This window comes from Elephas maximus, chromosome 23, assembly GCF_024166365.1.
Source record: "Elephas maximus indicus isolate mEleMax1 chromosome 23, mEleMax1 primary haplotype, whole genome shotgun sequence".
NCBI classification, from domain to species: domain Eukaryota; kingdom Metazoa; phylum Chordata; class Mammalia; order Proboscidea; family Elephantidae; genus Elephas; species Elephas maximus.
In genome coordinates this window covers 60,947,208-60,955,626 of record NC_064841.1, presented here as the reverse complement: position 1 = coordinate 60,955,626, position 8,419 = coordinate 60,947,208, and positions in this window count along the sequence as shown.

Below are 8,419 nucleotides of genomic sequence, written 5' to 3'. Positions count from 1 at the left end.
TTCACTGGGTTCTCTATATCTGGCCAACAATGAAGGAAGGCAGAGAGAGAGCATGGAGGGTCTTGTGGGGGTTTTTGTAAAGACCAGGCCTAGAAGTAGCGCACATCACTCCTGTGCACATTGCACTGCCAGGAACTCGGTCATGCGGCCCCACCTAGCTGCAAGAGAGGCCAGGAAATGTACACTTCCTGTTTGCCAGGAGGAAAAGGAGTTTTAGTGAACACCCAGCAGTGTCTGCCATACCATCTATTTTAAGAATTGTGTGTGCATGTGTTTATTCACAAGTCCTGCAGAGGACCCTCTGCCTCCGACCCCCTTTCTCCACATTCGGTAACAGAGGCACACCTCTTTCTGTTGGCTGACTCAGGCTATTATTTGTGAGCCCATGTGGAAGTTGCTGATTTGAGGAAATGCAGAGGTTTGAGCAAAAGAGAGAAGCAGAACCACTACAGAATATGGGAAACACAGGAGGACATAAAATTCAGGGGGCTGGAGCTGATTTCCTGAAACATAAGCTCAAGGGGACCCAGAAACTAAATAATGGCAAATTAGTTCCCTGTACTGGGTATGTGAAGGTTATATTCTGCTTTATGAATTTGGGTCTTCATATATTGAGAACCATAAACTGAGAAAAAATCTAGCACGAGGACAAAGGGTATTTCTCTTTCACAAGAGGAACTCCTAGGAAATACATTTTATAGGCTCTGGTCAAACTAGTCTTTTTTCTCATAGGCCAAAAACATTTCTTCTTGTGTGCCATTAATTGAAATTGAGAAGAGACAACTGCACTTCTCCCAAAGCGGTCTTTAAGAAAATAAAAAGGGATTACGTCTCTCCTAAACCATCTGCAGTCCCAGTTAACCACCCCAAGCCCTTTGGCTTTTTCTCACGGGGGGCTTCAACTGCTAGTGCCCTTTGTAAGGTCTCCAAGTCCCCTGGACCTCATTCTAACTTTGGGGCTCTAAAGCGGACCCATATGCTGTTGTTGTTGTTGTTGGGTGCTGTTGAGTAAATTCTGATTCATAGAGACCCCATGTGACAGAGTACAACTGCCCCATAGGATTTTCTAGGCTGTAATCTTTCCAGTAACAGCTTGCCAGGGCTTTCTCTCGAAGAGTTGCTGGGTGGATTCAAACTGCCAACATTTTGATTAGCAGCTGAGTGCTTAATCATTGTGCCACCAAAGCTCCTTATGTTAGAGGAAATATTTTGGGAGCGTTTCCCCAAGCCTAACTTTGGCAGATTTTCAGAGGCTTCAGTCACTGGGCCCGTTACAGTCTCTCGTTGTAGGCCAGTGACTGGGCTCTCAGATTTGTTTATTTTCTACTGATTTTGAACAACGTTGGCTGTGATTTGGCATCTCCTCCCCTCTTTAACGAGATCATCTTTGTCTGTCCTTTGAACTCTCTCTCAAGCCACAGCCTGTGCCTGGAAAACCCTTTCACTCCTAGCTCAAAACCCCCTCCTACCAATATTCAAATCCGCCTAAGTCACCTTCCCTTACAAAGTCTTTCCCAATAAACTAGACCAAGGCGGTGATTCACCCTTTCAAAACCCAGCTTGTCCAGGCTTGTCATTCGCCAGTCAAGTCACACCACCACACCAGAAACTCTTGCACCATTCCTTTGTTCATTCCATTGCACTCAACACATTTATTATTTGTCTCTGGCTAGTTTGCCAAACTGTAGCTGTTAGTCTGAATCAATAAGTTCCATCTGACACTACAAACCATTAGAAGAAGACATCTGTTCATCCTTAATTAGAGCCACCAACAATAATATTTTGCCGAATCCAAGATATTTCATTTGATTTCTGGTTTTATTGACTATGCAAAGGCCTTCAACTTTGTAGATCATAACAAATTATGGGTAACACTGCAAAGAATGGGAATTCCAGAACACTTAATTGTGCTTGCAAGGAACGTGTACATAGACCAAGAGGCAGTCAGTCATTCAAACAGAGCAAGTGAACACTGCGTGGTTTAATATCAGGGTTGTATTCTTTCACCATACCTATTTAATCTGTATGCTGAGCAAATAATCTGAGAAGCTGAATTACAGGAAGAAGAGCGGGACGTCAGGCTTGGAGGAAGACTCATTAACAACCTGCGATACCCAGATGACACAACCTCGCTTGCTGAAAGTGAAGAGGACCTGAAGCACTTAGTGATGAGGATCAAAGACCACAGCCTTCAGAACGGATTGCACCTCAACATAAAGAAAACAAAAATCCTCAGAACTGGACAAATGCGCAACATCACGATAAATGGAGAAAAGATTGAAGTTGTCAAGGATTTCATTTTACTTGGATCCACAATCAAAGCCCACAGAAGCAGAAGTCAAAAAACCAAAAGACGTATTGCATTGGGCAAATCTGCTGCAAAAGACCTCTTTAAAGTGTTGAAAAACAAAGATGCCACTGTGCCTGACCCAAGCCATGGTATTTTCAGTCACCTCATATGGACGCAGAAGTTGGATGACTAATAAAGAAGCCTGAAGAATTGATGCCTTTGAATTATGATGTTGGTGAAGAATATTGAATATACCATGGACTGCCAGAAGAACAAACAAATCTGTCTTGGAAGGAGTACAGCCAGAGTGCTCTTTGGTAGTGAGGATGGCGAGACTTCGTCTCACTTACTTTAGACATGTTATCAGGAGGCACCAGTCCCTGGAGAAGGACATCATGCTTCGTAAAGTAGAGGGTCAGCGAAAAAGAGGAAGACCCTCAACAAGACAGATTGACACAGTGGTTGCAACAATGGTCGCAAACATAACAATAATTGCGAGGATGGCACAGGACCGGGCAGCATTTAGTTCTATTGTACGTATGTACGTAGGGTCAGTATGAGTTGGAACTATTCAACCGCACCTAACAACTATGGCTGCTAACCAAAGGGTTGGCAGTTTGAATCCGCCAGGTGCTCCTTGGAAATTCAATGGGGCAGTTCTACTCTGTCCTATAGGGTCGCTATGAGTCAGAATCGACTCGACGGCACTGGGTTTGGTTTTTTTTTTTGGTATGGTAACACAAAACATCACAACTGAAGTGATGCCCTTAGCTTCCACCGTGCAGTGCACATGTTAATCAAAGGAAGCAAAAGGAAAGCAGAGAGTAACCAAAATTTCTTGAGACACTTGCTCATGTGCCCTGCCATTTATTTGGTGCTTTAAACGTAGCATCTCACCTGAACCCAATGAGGCAAGTGTCATTGTCACCATTTTCTTTTTTTTTTTAAATAATATTTTATTGTATTTAAGGTGAAAGTTTGCACACCAAATTAGGTTACCACTGAGCAATCGCTACACAAATTATTCAGCGATATTGGTTACATTTTTCTCAATGTGTCTCTTTCATTTTGTTCTGGTTGTACCATTTCCAGTACTCTAGTTTCCCTTCCCCCTTACTTTCTCATCTTTGCTTTAGAGGAATTTTAAACCATTTGGTCTCCTATAGGTGATTTTTCTTAAAGGGGCTCATTACTCAAGATTGACATTCTTTATTTTATTAGCCACTTTTATTTAGCTAAAAAACATTGTCCTCATTGTCTAGGTGAGGTCAGAGAGGTTAAGTAGCTTGCCCAAAAGCAAACCATAAATCCTGGAACCAATGTGCAAATCCACCTCTGAATTTCTGTCCCTTGCGTCCTCCCTAATCAGGTATGGCAGGTATTCACTACACTTATTTAGAATCAAGAGCTCCAGAGCATTCTCTAAGCTCATCTGTTGATCACAAGGGAGGGTGGAGTTGCCAGTGCAACCCATCTCTTCTGCTAAAAAAATTAATTCAGTGGCATATGCCCTACTTATGATGGGTGAGTACTGTCATTTAGGTACAAGAAAGACAGCAAGTGTGATCTGTGTAGACATTCCATTTTTTCCTCCATGATGGAGCAAAGTAGTGTTTTCATAGAGAAAAGCCATACGGATCATAATAACAGACTTGGGACCCAATTCTTTCCTACATGATGGTAAGAATGAGTTACCCTGGGGAAAGATAACAGGCTGCCGTGCACGGACAAGAAAGCTTTCTGCACATTACTGGCCTTGTAAAGTTCAGTTTTGCACCTGCAGCAGAGAAACCAGGAGATGTACAGGTGTGCAGAGAGGTTTTTGAGGCTGATTCCATCAAGGCCACAGTGAAAAGCTTTTTGCACCCTGAATTTTAGCAACCGAGAGCACAGCCAGGCATGTAGGTGGTGGTATGGTGGTCGTTAGGTGCCATTGAGTTGATTCCGACTCATAGTGACACCAGGTGACAGAGTAGAACTGTCCCTAGGGCTTTCTTGGCTGCAGTCTTTACAGAAGCTGATGGAGTAGCATAGCTGATTCCAGACTGGGCTGTTTTTATCACCTGTCAGGCTTTCTCCCTCCAGGTCTATGTCTCCCCCAATCACTACCTGAAAGGGTGGGAGGGAACTGGGGCCACATGGAGGAGGAAATAATAACGATAATAGTAATTCCTTTTACCTCCTGATTATTCCACGTTTGAATTTCCAAATTTTAAAAAATCTAGTTTTTATTTTAAAATGAAAATGACATAAAACACTTAGGCTACCATTAAGTTCTTCTAAGCAGTATGACCGAATTCATAGTCATTTTGAGTTTTCCCAAGGGATTGATATGGTGGCACAATTTCAGCTAGTGGCGACCCCACATGACAGAGTAGAACTGCTCCATAGGGTTTCCTAGGCTGTACCGCATTTTTACACAAATAACGCTTGGCTTCTGTGTTTGTTTGCTGGCTGTGTCCCCCGCCCCGCCACACCTACCCCCCAAGCGTGCTATGCTAATTTTTTTTTTACGGCAACATGTGGAAGAGGACGGGCATAGCAGCATTTGTGAGGGCACCTCATGTGGAGAAGGTGAGGCCAGCAAACAAACACAGAAGGTGCACGTTAATTGCGTAAAATACCGTGATCTTTACCGGAGCAGATCGTCAGGTTTTTCTCCTACTGAGTCACTGCGTGAGTTTGAACCACTAACCTTTCGGTTTGTAATCGAACACAAACTGTTTATACCATCCAGGGGCCTTATGCAGTGTGAATGAATTTAGACTTTTTCTTTTTTTAATTTTTTTTATTTTGCTTTAGATGAGGTTTACAGAGCAAATTGGTTTCTCATTAAACAATTAATACACATATTGTACGCATATTGTGACATCGGTTGCCAGCCCCACAACGTGTCAACTCCCCTTCTTGACCTTGGGTTTCCCATTTCCATTCATCTAGCTTTCCTGTCCCCTCCTGTCTTCTTGTCCTTGGCCCTGGGCTGGTGTGCCCATTTAGTCTTGTACACATGGTTGAGCTACGTGTATTATTGTGTGTTTTATGGGCCTGTCTAATCTTTGGCTGAAGGGTGACCCTCAGGAGTGACCTCAGTACTGAGTTAAAAGGGTGGAATTTTCTTGATAACATGCTTTTGTAGGGAGGCCGGAGGACCTGGCCAGGGATGTGGCTGTATAATGTGGGTATACGGGTGGGGAGTGGAGGGGGTAGTGGAGATACATAGAAAGTAGCCTTAAGACTGAGAGCTTCCGTTTCCCTCGCTTTGTGGAGACAGAACTTTGGCACTGACCTTTGGCCGCGGTGAAGAGTTCTTTCAGGAACTAGGGAGATTCTGGAGCTGCACTATCCAACAGGAATATAATGTGAGCTGCAAATGTGAGCCATAAATGTAATATTAAATTTTCTAGCGGCCACATGAAAAAAAGTAAAATGATACAGGTGAAACTAATTTGCTAATTTTAATAACCGGTCTTATTTAACTCAGTCTACCCAAAATATAAGGAGACCTGGTGGTACGACAGCTAAGTACTTGGCAGCTAACCAAAAGGTTGGCAGTTGGAACCCATCCAGTGGCTCTGTGGGAGAGAGACCTGGCAATCTGTTCCCATAAAGATTACACCTAGAAAGCCCGATGGGGCAGTTCTACTCTGTCACATGGGGTCTCTCTGAATCGAAATTGACTGAACAGTCCCTAATGATGATGATGATCAAGGCATAGGTGAGTGTATGTCGTTCCACAAGAGTAACGTAATATCTAGGTGTCTCCCTTTTAGCCACCATTGGTGATCGTTGCCAAGAACAGTTATTTCATTAGAGGCTGTAAAACAGGGCACATTCGAATTCATTCTTCCTTTTTGTTTATTAGCCACAGTACTTCTATGACGAGAAATAGCCCTCGTCGACTGCTTGGTAACTCTGAGGTTCATTTTGGTAGAGAAAATGGAGTATTTCCCTTTATTTACAAGCTATCAAAATAAGGAGCTGACTCCTTGGCGCCCTTAAAAGATGATAATTGAATTGAGGGATTTTTTTTAGTCTCATCGTAAACTTGCAGATTTAATCACTTCCATGTGCTCAATTCATTGCAACTATTTTTTATTGTTCAAACTTTTCCAATTTAGATAGAGGTAGACTTTCCAAGTTGGCATATTTGATAGATACCCTGCTTTCTGATATTCCAAGATGTTTTAGGCCTATCATACATTTCCTAAGGAACCCTGGTGGCGCAGTTGTTAAGTGCTCAGCTGCTAAGCAAAAAGTCAGTAGTTCAAACCCACCAGCCTCTTCATGGGAGAAAAGACCTGGCAATCTGCTCTCATGAAGATTTACAGCCTTGTAAACACTATGGAGGCAGTTCTACTCTGTCCTATAGGATCACTATGAGTCAGAATCGACTCGACGGCAACAGGTTATACATTTCCTGCCTTAGACAAAGAATTGGCCATTGAGATAATATTTAAATATGAACAGTACTGAGATTTTAGAATCTAGAGTAAGACTAATAGTCTGAACATTGCAGAACTGGACTGAATTACCCCTGAGATTATCTTCTATCCCACAGATCGTAATAGGGACAATCGTGGAAAAACATGAAACCATTTCATGCTGACACCCCAGTGACTGAAAATTCTCCATAAGCAGATAACACCTTCAAATGCAGAGGTTGAAAAGGCACTTGGAGGTACAGTTTTGGAGCTCAGCGGGAAGGTCCAGATTGAAAGTACAAATCCAGGAGTTACCCAGATAGATTTGCTGAGGGGATAGGAGAGATGATCTAGGAAGAGGATGCAGAGAGAGAAGGAAAGAAGGCCAAAGGCAGAGCCCTGGGGTATAGTAACAGTTAGCCATTGAACTGAGGTGGAACAAGCAAAGGTACCCAAATGTTTAGATGTCTGGGAGGAAACCAGGACATTGAGGTGTTTTTGAAACTAGAGAAGAATGTATTTCAAGGTGAAGATCCTCCATGAGACAGAGAGAGGCTGCCTTCCCAATTAGCAGCTGCCTGACCGAGGAGCCCGGGAGAGCTGAGGCTGGTCTGGGAAAGGCTCCTGTACCCACAGAGAGGAGCACTGAGGTGTGATTGATGGGACCCCATGAGCAAGAAGGAACTGCAAGCCGACTGGTGCAGCAGCTGGGAAGGGCTCAGCCAAGAAAGAGCAGAAGGGCTTGACCAGCCTCTCCTTTCAAACAAAGACCTAATGGTGAAGGGCAAAGTCCAAGTCCAAAACAAATGTCCTGACCCATCCTGACTGGAGGCAGGACGTTGCTGGGGCCTGACCTGACAGCTGGAGGCGGTCACCCTGCTCTGGAGTAAGCACCTAGTCCTCCCACAGGTAGACACTCAGCACGGAGAGCTGGGTAGCCCTTTGAAAAGAGACGCTCATCCAGCACCTTCAGGCTAATGTTTCAAAGGCTTAAAGAGCAACTGAAGTGAAGATGCCAAATGTCAAAACCCACGTCAGATTTCCCAATCCCGGGGCGGTAGTAGGGGGTGACACAGACTATGTTCCTCAGTTACTTCCTTAAAAGCTTGTAATAGGAAGAGGTGGTGACAGGAGAAAGGAGCCCTGGTGGCACAATGGCTAAGACTTGGCTGCTAACTGAAAGGTCAGCGGTTAGAAAGTACCAGCCGCTCTGAGGCAGAAAGATGTGGCAGCCTGTTTCCGTAAAGATTACAGCCTTCAAAACCATATGGGGCAGTTCCATTCTGTCCTGTAGGGTCGTTATGAGTCGGAATCAACTTAGTGGCCATGGGTTTGGTTTTGGGTGACAGGAGAACAATTTTATTAATTCAGTTTAAGCCAGTTAACATGGCGTCCACGCCAACTCATGCTAATCCCGTGTGTGTCGGAGTAGAGCTGTGCTCCACAGGGTTTTCAGTGGCTGACTTTTCAGAAGAAGATGTTCGGGCCTTCCTTCCAAGTTTCTGGGTGGACTCAAACATGAAGCCGTTCAGCTTGCACCACTCAGGGACAACTCATTCAATTACTCCTATAGTAATGGTAATGTGTGAACTTTAGCCACGATAAAGACTGACAGTCAACGTTGCAGCTGGAATGCAGAAGCCTGGGGTTCTGTTCCCCATCATGCCATTTACTGTCTACGAGACTGTGGCCGAGTCACCAGCTTCTC